The sequence below is a fragment of the Myotis brandtii genome, unplaced genomic scaffold, assembly GCF_000412655.1.
Source record: "Myotis brandtii unplaced genomic scaffold, ASM41265v1 scaffold463, whole genome shotgun sequence".
In the NCBI taxonomy this organism is placed as follows: Eukaryota; Metazoa; Chordata; class Mammalia; order Chiroptera; family Vespertilionidae; genus Myotis; species Myotis brandtii.
Window position 1 is genome coordinate 1,123,761 of NW_005367694.1, and position 12,996 is coordinate 1,136,756.

At 62.4% G+C, this 12,996-nt stretch overlaps 1 protein-coding gene across 1 annotated transcript in view; it reads right to left on the minus strand.

The window, feature by feature from the left end:
• The window catches only part of PITPNM2 (phosphatidylinositol transfer protein, membrane-associated 2), a 75,854-nt gene that overhangs the window by 47,574 nt on the left and 15,284 nt on the right, over window positions 1–12,996 (minus strand).

Genomic DNA, 12,996 nt, shown 5'->3' on the forward strand with positions numbered 1-12,996 from the left:
CCCGGCCCAGCTCCCCGGCCCTGCTCCCCGGCCCGGCTCCCCGGCCCGGCTGTACCAGGGACAAGGCTAGGGGTCGGAGGATGGAGACGCTGGAGCGCCGAGATCTCAGAGGCACAGAAATGAGCTGCTTCCATCGTCCAGTGGGCTTATTCTCGGGCAGGCTCCTGGCCCTGCCTCCCCGGCCTCCGGAAGAGAGGAGGCCCAGGTCCCCGTGTTTCACACCTGCTCCCCTCCCCCAGGCACTGGGAAGCCCCCCAGAGAGGAAGAACAATGGCCTGGATCAACCTCTCCCTGCAGGTGGAGGACGAGGATGGCTTGCTGAGGTCACAGGTGGCCAAGACTGGAATCTCCATCTCCTGCCCCTGCTGGTGGGGGTACCTGGTCAGGTGACTGAGACCCCTTCGCTCCAAGAGCCCTGCTCCCAGGTACACCTCCTCCCGGGTACACCTCCTCCCGGGTACACCTCCTCCCAGTTACACCTCCTCCCGGGTACACCTCCTCCCGGGTACACCTCCTCCCGGCCTCTCCCAGACCGGGATGTCGCCGCAGGCTCGCCTTGGGCGTCCTGTGCCCGGTGGCTCCCCAGGGCCGGCCCGAGCGGTTGCTCCGTAAAGACAGGCTCCTGGCCAATATTTGTTTTAAATGATGGACGTCCACGCTCCGGCCCAGAGCAGACGTCTGACCTTGGACAGTTCACTCAAGTTCTCTGCGTGGAAAGATCCCGGGCCTCTCGCTGACATTTCACGGGGCCACAGGGAGACGCGGCCAAGCAGCCGGACCCCCAGGCGTGAGATCTGAGCCCGGTGCTAACACGACCCCACGTTTGCACTGTGGGCTGGCAGTGAGCCGAGGGTCCAGGGCAGGACCCAGCCGGGAGACCACCCGTGGACTGGACGGGGCCAGGGAGGCCCCTTGGTGAGGCAGGCGGGTCCCAAAGGCTCTGCCCGCCTCCTCCCCTGCACAGGGCACGGCTGCGGGGGGGGTAATAAATCCTGCCCCAGTGCCAAACTGACACCCCAGAGGCGCCCTGGGAGCGTCTGGGCCGTCTCTGTCCGTCTCACGCCCTCAGGGGCACACCGCCCGCGTGGGAGAGCAGAGGAGGAAGCCGGCTGGTTGTGGGGGACACGGACGCCCCTAAAGGCCGACATGCCCCTTCATGCGTCGGCCCAACCCGGACGGATTGTGGGGCGAGAGCCAGCCCCGGGAACGCCGAGACCGTGCCAACGCTGCAGGGCGGGACATCACCTGTGCCAGCAGGGCCCCTCCACAGCAGCAAATGGGGGGCAGGGGGCAGGGAGACCCACACATAAGTCCTGGCCCCTGCTCTCTTTCTGGGTCCAGGGGAGGCCCCTCCTTGGTGCCTTGGCCACACCCTGCTCTGACAGTGAGACACGCCCTGAGCCTCACTTTCCCACCAGCACCCCTGCCGCGTGCCCTTGATGGCTGGCGGAGCCGCAGGCAGCTTAGTGATCCTGCCTCCTGACCGGAGGTCCCGCTGGCCCGACACGGCACCGGCTCCCCAGCATCTGGGGATGAGGAGCCGCAGCCGGCCTGGCCCTGAGGCTGGAACAGAAGGGTACGCGGTGGCCACTCGAAACCAGTCCTTTGTTTAAAGTCCTACACTGGAGGAGAGCCGTGTGAAGCGACCGCCCTGGCATCTTGCTCTTTCTGGGGCCAGGCGAGGGACCTAGGCTCACGACTGTCAGCCAGCACCCCGAGCAGAGGACGCCCCCCATTCCACGCCAGGAAACGTGGGCTCCCGGATTAAGCGACTTCTGCAGGTCCCGTGGCTGGAACTCAAACCCGGGTCCTGGACTGACAAGGTCTGCTTTTCCTGCCACCCCAGAGGCCCCCCCAACCCCCCCCCCACACACACACACACACCCGTCTCCCATCCCAGGAGCCCAGAGTCCTGGAGAAGGACCCAGCCAACTATCCAGGGCCCAGCAGGCCCAGCAGGTCACCCAGCAGGGCTTTCGCATGGAGCTCTGGTCCCCGTCCGTCCGCGCAGCCTGACAGCCGCTCACAGTCGCAGGCTGTGCTCACGCTGTGCCCACGCCTGGAAAGCTGTGAAGTGCTTCGCCAGGCGCCAGGCGAGGTGAGGGCGCAGGGCGAACAAATGTGCTGCACGCACCGTCCCCTCTGTCCCCGGGGGCACCCTCCTTATTAACCCTGTGGTGCAAACCAGGAGCCTGAGGCTCAGAGAGGCCCGGGAATTCTCCGCGCCCTCTGCCCTCCCAAGCGGGTGGGTGCCCTGAGGGTGTGAGACGCCTTCTGTCCTCCCTGCCGCCCCCTGAGCTGCTTCAGGGCGCGATGGGACCTGGTAAGGAAAGTGCCTCTCACCGTAGCAACAAGGTGAGGACCCGGAGGCACAGAGCGGGCAGCGGCCGCGAGGTCGGACGGAACAGAGCACGTTCGGCTGTTCGGTCCGCTCCTTCCCACCAAGCTCGGCTCTGCCTGGGGAGGTCCGCACGGCGCGGGGCCGGCTGGGGCTAGACCTCCCTCCAACGACCACTCAGGGACCGGGCTGGCCACACAGCGGAAGGGCTCTCGGGCCCGGCCACAGAGGCTCAGTGGTTGAGTGTCGACCTATGAACCCGGTCAGGGCACAGGCCTGGGTTGCAGGCTCAATGCCCAGTGGGGGCCGTGCAGGACACAGCCGATCCTCCCTGAAATCAACCCCTTCCTCTCTGAAATCAATACAAACATATTTAGCCCTAGCCGGTTTGGCTCAGTGGATAGGGCGTTGGCCTGCAAACTGAAAGGTCCCAGGTTCGATTCCGGTCAAGGGCACATGCCTGGGTTGTGGGTTGGATCCCCAGTGGGGGACTTGCAGGAGACAGCCGATCCATGATTCTCTCTCATCATGGATGTTTCTATCTCTCTCTCCCTCTTCCTTCCTCTCTAAAATCAATAAAAATATATTTTTTTTAAAAAAAACATTTAAAAAAAGAAAGAAAAAATTATTTTGCCCAACCGTAGGCCAAGCTGAGTGTCTGAGCCGGTGGAAAGGGGGTTGGCCTAAGCTGTGACGTCGGTAGGTTTGGTGTAGCAAATGCACTTCCACTTACGATACCGAACTTAGGAAGGGTTTATGGGGACGTAACTTGCCGTCATTCAGGAGCCTCTGTGCGACCGGCATGAATACAGTCTTTTCTGAGCCGCCAGAGAGACGGGTACTGGAATGCCAAGTGCACGCGTGACGACAATCCTATCACGCGCCCCCCACCCCGTGCCAATCATGGGGTTCACTGCCAAGCGCCCTCACACCTGCTTCCTTCACGCTGAGGTGTGTGAAGCAGGCGGTGCTATCGGCGGGTTACAGACGAGGAAACTGAGGCACGGCCTGCTACGGTACCTCCCGCTGCTCCCAGCACCACCCCGAAGTCCTCAGCACAGAACACAGCCCCGCTCTGCAGACTATCTTCCTGTGACAGGACGATGTCGTAACAGATTTTAAAACCAAGTGAGCCAGGCTGCCCCCCACCCCCAGCAGAAAGAGAGGACCAGGACCCAGGCGATCGAGATTCTGCAGAGCAGCGCTGACTCACACACTCGGGCGGGAGCAGTGGGCGGGGGGAGGTGCCGCGAGGGGCTCCCCACTCAGGCCCCGGGCTGCCCCCTCGTCTCGGGCCTGCTTTCCTTTTCTCTCCTCAGACAACTGGATGGATGGACTCCTCCCGGGGCCCAGCGCAGAGCAGGCTGCATGTCTGACAGATAGATAGTGAATGAATGAATGGATGAATGAATGAGTGAGTGAATGAGTCAGCGACCTGAGTTCTGGCTCTGCCCTCCCAGGGCGGCCACTCAACCATTCAGAGACTCCGTTTGCTCATATGCAAAGTGGGACAACAGCAAGCACTTCCAGGGTGGCTGCAGGTTGATAAAGGAGGTGATATTTGCAAAGGTGCCCATGAGGTGAGTATTAAGATCCTGGTTCAGCCGGTTTGGCTCAGTGGATAGAGTGTTGGCTTGCGAACTGAAAGGTCCGGTCAGGGCACAGGCCGGGGTTGCAGGCTCAATGCCCAGTGAGGGCCGTGCAGGACACAGCCGATCCTCCCTGAAATCAACCCCTTCCTCTCTGAAATCAATACAAACATATTTAGCCCTGGCCGGTTTGGCTCAGTGGATAGAGTGTCAGCCTGTGGACCAAAGGGTCCCAGGTTCGATTCTAGTCAAGGGCACGTACCACAGTTGCAGGCTCCTTCCCAGCCCGGGCCCTGGTTGGGGCTCGTGCAGGAGGCAACCAATTGATGTGTTTCTCTCACATTGATGTTTCTCTCTGCCTTTCCCTCTCTTTTCCACTCTCCCTAAAAATCAATGGAAAAATGTCCTCGGGTGAGGATTAACAAAAAACAAAAAAGAAGAAGATGATGATGATCCTGGATCAGTGTTTGCTAAGCCTTGCCCTGGGAAATAAACCAAAAAATGGGGAGAAATGGAGAGCAAAGCTAAAGATGCCAAACTATGCACAATGTGGGGAGGTTGGGCGCGCGCGCACACACACACACTCACATACACATGGCCTTGTAGCTCAGCACATCTTTTTTTTTTTTAATCGATTTCAGAGAGGAAGGGAGAGGGAGAGAGAGATAGAAACATTAATGATGAGAGAGAATCATTGATGGGCTGCCTCCTGCATGCCCACACTGGGGATTGAGCCCACACCTGGGCATGTGCCCTTGACCAGAATCGAACCCGGGACCCTTCAGTCCGCAGGCCGACGCTCTATCCACTGAGCCAAACCAGCCAGGGTGTCGGCACATCTTAAGCTCAGCCTCTCTCGGATCTGACAACGCCCCTTCCTTTTGCCCCGAGGCCCTCGGGAGCCCAGGCTGCAGAGCTGGCGTCCGTCCCCTGCAGACAAGGCGTGCTGATCTCGGTGACACACCTGAGAGCTCAGCATGCCCGGGGGACATGGAAAAGAGGAAGATAGAGAGACACGGAGAGAGACAGCTCTTTCCAGAGCGGACGGGACGGTCTGTGTTACTCAGGTAAGACACAGAGCCAAAAGCAACCAGCAGAAAGGGCAGGCTTACGGGAGACGGAGCTGTCAGGAGCCGAATGCAACTGGTGCGCGTGGCCCGATGGCAGGAGAGAAACGTGTGTGTGGCTGTGTGCACAGGTGCATGGGGTGTGAGTGTGCATGAGCGTGTGTGTGTGTGTGTGTGTGTGTGTGTGAGAGAGAGAGAGAGAGAGCGCACATGTGTGTGGCTGCGTGCCTGTGTGTGTTCAGGGACATCCCAGGACAGACCGGGGAGAGTGATGCTCATGAGCTTCCCCCTCCTGCACAGTCTCCTAAGCCGTTCACGTGTGACGTGAAGGACCACCACCCACAGGCTTTCTCAAAGCCGGGCATGGGGCGGGGGGTGGGGGGCACAGGGCACTGGCTAGGCCTCCCGGGGGAGGTGGTTCCAGGCCCTACAGTCCCTGTCCCGCCCGGCACACCTGGGAGCTGGGCTCCACGCACGGCCCGCCAGCGCGCAGGGGAACAAGCCACTTCCCCTCGGAGCTTCCTGAGCTCCGTGAGGTCTGTCTGAACCGCGGGCTGCCGGCCGCACCTTCCCTGGACCCCAGAGCTCCTCCGAATGAAAGCACGGAACCACTCACCGCCTGAGAGCCGGCCAGCACGGCCATTACCCCACTTTTCCTGGAATGAGCTGCTCACACTTTCGCCCGCGGGGCCAGGAGCAGTCGGTCCCACCTCTGACCTGCTCTCGCACCCTCTCGGCTGCTGGCGAGGCTTCCAAGTAAGTCCCGCTATGTGGGCTCACCCCGAGGAAGGACGGGGAGGGCGGGGCTGGCACGGAGCGCCCCGCAGTCCCGGGATGAAAGCAGGAAGGTTGTGGCGCGACACCACCACCCCCCCCACCCCGCCCAAGGCCAGCCTCGCTCGCCTTCCTTCCGACTTCAGGTTTGCTGCCGGAACGCACACGGGTGTCATCAAAGCCACCCCACCCGGCCGCCCAGGAGAGACCCCGGAGCAGAGGAACCCCAGCAGTTGGGGGGGGCACCGGGCTAGCCCCCCACGGAGGCTGCGAGCCCCGAGCTCAGAGCGCCGCCACTCACGCGACTGACCTTTTCCGTGTCACATCAGATTTTCCGTTTGCCAGCAAACCAAACAAAACCGGCACACCGCCTTCCCCACCCTCCAGGGCGCGTAAACCGTCAGAATTTACGGCCGACGGGCGGGGAGTCCAGACTCGGGTAATGTCATTAAGAAGCCTGCACAGCGTCCAGATGCCGGGAGGGTCTGGGTGACAGACTCCAGGCTCCCGGCGGAGGGAAAACAAGCCCGGCTCAGCCGGCGCATCCCTCTCACCCCGCCCAACAGGAACTGACCGCTTATCAGAGGGAAGCACCGAGAAGCCGAGAAGCCGGGTCCGGGTCTGAGGAGGCGGCTTCAGGGACCGGAGCAAACCCAGTTTAGAGAGGCGCCACCGCAGCAGCCGCGGGGAGCCCCCTCGGGCCATGGTCCGGGGATTCTGTTGTTAGAGCGATCCCCCCAGCAGCCTGACTCGGGGACACACACCTGAGTGTCTAGACGCCCGCCCCCCCCCCCCCCCCCCATCCCCCAGGCTGGGTCCGCGTTCAGAGTTGAGAGCCGTTTCTGATAACCTGTGAGTCAGATGGGCCGCTCGGCGCCCTCTTTCTATTTAAAGATCACACAGGGCTTCCTCTCAGACACCCAGCAAAGCCTCGGCTTCTAAGAACTGGATGCGAAGCCGTTCGCTTCGGGCCTCACTTTCCGTCAACACGGGAGGTGTTCTGTTGACAAGGGGGTGCTTTTTCCATCCTCGCTGCACACGGGGCAGAGGTAACGGGAGAGACTGCGCCCCCCTCCCCCTGGGAGAGGCGCCCACAGTTAACTTCACCAGTTTCCTCCTGCTGGGAGACAGGGAGGAGGCGATGGAAAATGTCGACCCGCTGGGCAGCCGCCTTCAAGTCCCGTCTGAACAAGCTCCGAGGAGGGACTGTCCCCAGCAGACCCTGCTGGCAGGACCCCCCACCCCCCCCCAATCAGCCCACCTGAGACTCTCCTGCACCATCTGCTCGGAAAGTCCTGGTTACGAGACTAAACGTCCCCCCCTGAACTGCACCGTCAGGTGAGGGAGGATGAGGCAGGGAGCCCTGCGCCCCAGCGGCCCCAGGTGGGGTGCACATGCCTGCCTCTAACCGCCCCCTCCCCGCAGAGCGCAGTCCCGGAAGGCAGACTGTCCTCACAGAGTAGCAATGACACGGGAAACTGCACAGGCACAGACAGCTGTACCCAAGCTCCAGGAGGCCAGAGCCCCGCTACTCACAACTGCCCTGGAGGGGTCCCTGGGCCCCCAAACTCAGCCTCCCCCCGCCCGCCTCTCCCTGCATCCCGCTCCTCAGAGGAGACCGGCAGCCACGTGACCAGGACAGAGCTGCCTGCCTGATCAGCAGTGAGAGGTGACCGTCAGAGCAGAATATTACCTTTCAGGCAGAAAATGCAAGCAGGGGGCGAGGTGGACGCTGTGTTAGAGCCGCTGGGAGCCCCGCGCCGCGGGAGCCAGGCCGCCCCCCAGGCCCCTGGAGGTCCTCCGCCGCGCTCCCCATGCCCACGGCCTCAGGGCGCCGCCCATGCCTGGAGCGGGAGGGCGCCTCGAAGCCCAGCGGTCCCTGGGATGGACTGAGGGACAGCCAGCGGAGGATGGGAGAGCCTGGAGCAGGGATGAGGAGGAAGGGCCCGGAGGAAGGGGTGGGGAGAAGGAGGGAGGGAGGGAAGAGGGAGAATTGATTCTCTCTCCTCCACTGGGACCACTGAGCTAAGTTGCCATGGAGAAGGGGGAGCCGCTGGCACCGCCTGAGGCGGGCGGAGGAGCCATATGCCAGGGGGAAGGCGGCAGAAGAGCCGGTCCCCACCCTCAGTGCAGCTTCCCCCAGACCAGGCCTCTGGGCCACGGGGCCGGCTGGGAGGGGGGCCGGCCTGACCCAGGGGGGCAAAGAGCAGCTCCCTGCCTGGGAGGGGAGCGGGCAGGAACCTCAGGGCTGTGCACTCGGCTGGGATGCTCTCTCCATCGCCTCCCAGAGGCGGCCTGAGACCAGAGCCCCTCCCCGAGGCCGGCAAGCAGCTGGGGCCCCGTGTCCGTGTCCGGGAGGCAGGCATCTCGGACCTCCACCTGCCCCCACTCTGACCATCAGCGAGGCCAGACCCTGAGCCCAAATTCCCCATGAGGTCCAGCCACACCTGCCCCCCTCGGGAGTGCGGGCTGTCCACCCACACGAGGGCTTCATGCCCAGGGCCGCCCACGCAGGGTGTGGAGGAGGATGGGGTGAGCTCTCCGGGCCACACCCAGTCCCCTAGGTGGATGGCGCCCCCAGGCTGCTGTGGGCCAGGACTCCGGGGAGTCCCCCTCCTGCACAGTCTCAGCCCCAGCGGCAGGACTGGGCGGTGCCACCAGGCCCAGCCCACATGCCAAGCAGCAGATTGGGGGGGGGGGCTAGAAAGAGAGCCAGTGGCCTAGGTTGGGGCCTCTTTCTCCTCTTGGAGGGACAGGTCGGATCACATCTCTGCACCCCCATTGCTCATCGGGGTAAACCCACCGTCTCCCAGCCGGCACACCGGGCACAGGAAGGGACGGGCACAGGAAGGGACAGGACCGAGACGGGCGTGGCTGTGGACGCGCTGTGTCCCTCGGGATGGAGCACAGCGGGCAGCACTTCCCAGCTCCCGCCCCTCCTTGCTGCTCACCCAGCACCAGGGCAGAGGCTCGGAGCCCTGGCCGAATCCCCGAATCCCGTCTCCCACGGCCTTGGAAAACCGTCACCCCACGCTCCCCTCGACACTTTACGGTGAAAACGCCCAGGCAGACGGCCAACTTGAAAACACTCTGTAATGTACACCCGTCCGCGCTCACCTGGACGGCGCACTTCCTCTCGCGTTCTCGGTGCAGCAAACTCCGGACACGAAACCTGCCGCTTCAACCATTCTGAGGCGCACAATTTGGTGGCAAGTGGTACAGCCACGAGGCTGCGCAACCGGCACCTCTACCTGGTTCCAGAACGTGTTCATCACCCCAGGAACCCCATCCCCGTGAGCAGCCACCCCCACACCACACCCCCGCCCCCTCCGACGGCCACCCATCTGCTCCGTCTCCATGGACTTGCCTCTCTGGGCACTTCCTGCCAATGGGACCCTACACTGTGTGTGTGGCCTCTGTCTGGCCTCACACTCAGCGTCCTGCACCTGAGGCTCATTCACACGGAGGCAGGTGTGAGCGCTTCCTTCCTTCTCGTGGCTGAATAACGGTCCATCGTTCACCCTCATGGGCATGTGGGTTGTTTCCGCCTTTTAGTTCTCACTCTCTCACCTTTAAAATACGTGTCTCAGCCTGGCTGGCGTGGCTCAGTGGCCGGCGTGGCTCAGTGGCTGAGGGCCGACCTGTGAACCAGGAGGGAGGTCACAGTTCGATTCCTGGTCAGGGCATAAGACCGGGTTGCAGGTTCCAAGCAATGATTCTCTCTCATCATTGATATTTCTAACTCCCTTTCCCTTCCTCTCTCAAATCAATAAAAATATATTTTTAAAGATCATCCTATATAATAAAAGCCTTATATGCTAAGTGTTCGACCATTCATTGACCGTTCAACCAATCGCTATGATGTGCACTGACCACCAGGGGGCAGATGCTCTGACCGGTAGGTTAGCTTGCTGCTGGGGGTCTGGCTGATCGGGACTGGGTGAGATGGGATGGACACGCCCTGGAGCCCTCCTGCACTCCCTCCCTGGCCCCCATCGTGCACCGGTGGGGTCCCTCGGCCTGGCCTGCACCCTCTCACAATCCAGGACCCCTCGAGGGAGGTCAGAGAGCCGGTTTCGCCTGATCCCCGCAGGCCAGACCGAGGGACCCCACTGGTGCACAAATCCGTGCACCGGGCCTCTAGTAATAAAATAAAATGGGTGTCTCAGAGCACAGTGACTTTTCCCAGAGCCCCTCCCTCTGAAGGGATTTGGTCCCAAAGGTGCAGATCCCGGAGGCCCCAAACTGAATGTGAACCCCAGTTCTGCCTAAAGCATCGCTCCCCACTGGGTACCCGAGCACAGGAGGGCTCCCGAAGGAGGCAGAGGTCCCAGAGTGTGTGTGTGGCCAACTACTGGGCCTCGGTCCCCTCGGTCCCCTCGGTCCTCAGAAGCAGCCCGCTGGCCGCGTGTGCACGCCAACCCCACGTCCATGCTCTGAGACCCACCCGATCTGCCTTCTGACACTCGCTGGCTGCATGACGAGCCAGTCATTTCCAACTCTCTGAGCCTCAGTTTGTTCATCCATAAAATGGGGCAACAGTCTCAACCTTGTGGGGCTGCTCTAGAGATAGGGCCAACGCTACCCAATAGAACGTTCTGTGACAACGGACGTTTCTACGCCTGCTCTGTCCAGCGTGGCCACCGCTCACCCCACGTGGCCACTGAGCACCTGAAATGGGACTGGTGTGACTGGGAAACCCAATTATTAATTTCATTTCACTTTAATTTAAAAGTAAACAGTCGTCTGGGGTTGGTGGTCATCGACCCGGACAGAGCAGCTCTGAGGGCTGGATGAGACGGGAAAGTAGGACCCAGGGCCCCGGCCACGTACCAAGCCCCTCGGTCCTCTTCCCTCACCCCTTCCCTCCCAACTTACCCCGTGGTGTCCGCGTGGTGGGGCAGTCTGGCCGCCAGGCCCCTTCCTAAAAGGACAGAGGGCGGGGGGTCCGGCTCTGGGGGAACAAAGCCAGCTCCAGCTGGGGAGTGGGCCCAGCCGACGCCATCATGCCGGGGACCCCGAACCACTGGCCGCTCCTCCCACCCCGACCGGCCCCAGACACCCGTTCTAGAACCCCACCTCTTGCCGTTTCCCCCAGCAACTCCTGAGGTCACCCCTGGAATGTCTGGGCGGGAGCTATAGGGTGGGAACAGACCCTCCCCACCTTTCTAAAGCGGCAGCCGGGCCGGCGTGGCTCAGTGGTTGAGCATCGACCTATGAACCAGGTCACAGTTCGATTCCCGGTCAGGGCACATGCCCCGGCTGCGGGCTCGATCCCCAGTGTGGGGCGTGCAGGAGGCGGCCGATCGATGATTCTCTCTCATCATTGATGTTTCTTTCTCTCTCTCCCTCTCCCTTCCTCGATGAAAGCAATAAAATGTGTTAAATAAATAAATAAAGCGGCAGCAGGGGTTGGGGGGGGGGACGTGCAGAGGGCCGTTGGGCCCAGGCTGGGTTGGGGGAGGCGTTAAGGGAGACCTTGACACACACACACATGTGCATGTACACACATGCACATATGCACACACACACGCACACGCGCGCACGCACACACATGCACGAAGCTGCCCAGGCTCTGGCAGGGGGTCTGTGCGGGAGCCGGGACCAGGGGCTAGTCCCCCCTCTCTCTGCAGGTGCACAGGGAGGCGGGGTGGGGCACAGGGCAGCAGACACAGGTGGGGCTGAAGCCGGCCCGACCCCGCCTGGCCTGCTGGGGCCCCGGGAAGGGACTCTGGGACAGGCCCAGGAGAGGGAGGCGGGGGCGCCTCAGCACCCAACCCCCGGCCAGGGCGGGCCGGGGCCCAGGGATGGCTGCGTGCTTCCAGGCAGCTGTGTGGCCTCCAAGCACGATCGGCAGGAACCGAATCCTGGCCCGGCCACCCCGCCCAGTCACTCCACCGCCCGCCCGAGGGGCAAAGGGAGAAGTGACATCTGTGACTTCTGGGGAGTGGCAGCTGAGGACGCCAGCAAAGCTGACCCCGACACAGAGACCCCGCCCTCGGGCTCTGAGCTGAAGGACAGGCGGGGGCACCCCCACGCGGCCGCCCCAGCCTCGGCGCCCACTCTGCAGAGCTCTTCTCAGTTTCCCGTGCCCCCTGCCTGATCCCTCGCAAACCCACACGGCGTCCTGCCTTGCTCGGCTCAGAGCCCCGAAGTGGCCTGGTCGCACCCACTCAGGGCGAAGGCCCGGAAGCCCTCCCCGCCTGCCTGGGCATCTGTCCCGTGTCCCCTCTGCCCGGAGGCGCCTCCCCTTCCCGCAGCCGCCGACCCCTTCTCACGACAGCCTTCCTCCCCACCCTGACTTAAGGCTTAACCCCAGCCCTGCCCTCCCGGACCCGTCTCATCCTCTCACGGCACCGAGCCCGAGACGCTGTGTGCTTTTCTTTCTTCTTCTGTACTTTTTATTTTAAAAGCTGGGGTCCAGTACACACAACGGCCAACGTGCCGCCTTAGCCATGTGTAGGTGCACAGTGTGGAGGCGTTGAGTACATCACACTGTTGTGCAACCCCCGGCCAGCGCAGGAGAGGGCACCCCGTCCCGTCCAACGGCTTCCTCTTCCCCAACGGCAGCTCTGTCTGCGTCAGACACGGGCCCCGCAACCCACCGCCCCCCGCTCAGCACCGGCCACTCTGTTTCCCGCCCCTACGATCTGACCTCTAGGATCCTCGCTGAAGTGGAGTCACACAGTGTCTGTCCTCTTGTGTTTGGCTTAATTCACTCGCCTGATGCCTTCTAGGTTCATCCATGGTGCAGCACGTTTCTATTTGGTTGTTTTTGTTAAGTGTCTCTTCCCCGGGAATGGGGTTCTGTGAGGGCAGGGGTCTGGGTTGGTTGTATTCACGGCTGTCTCCCCAGGGCCCCAGAGAGCTCCTGGCACCCAGCAGGCAATGCAAGCCATATTTTGAATGAATGAATGAATGAACATATGAATGAACTCATGAATGAAGACTCTGTAGAGGTTAGTATCCCAGGGTCTGGGCCTGCACCTCCCACAACGCCCAGAGATGGTGGTGATGGTCCCCCCAAGCTTTAGGAGCCTGCCCTGGAGCCCCAAGCCCACCGCCCAGAGGGGTGACCTCACTCAGCCCCCCACTTGGTGGTGGACGTCCCCCCAGACGCGGCACATCCAGGGAAGGATGAACACATGGACAAAGAGTCCCCGGCGGTGATGCAGCAGCGTGCCCGGAGCCTCCGGGCAGCCAGGCACAGGGCGTGGCAGGGAGGGCA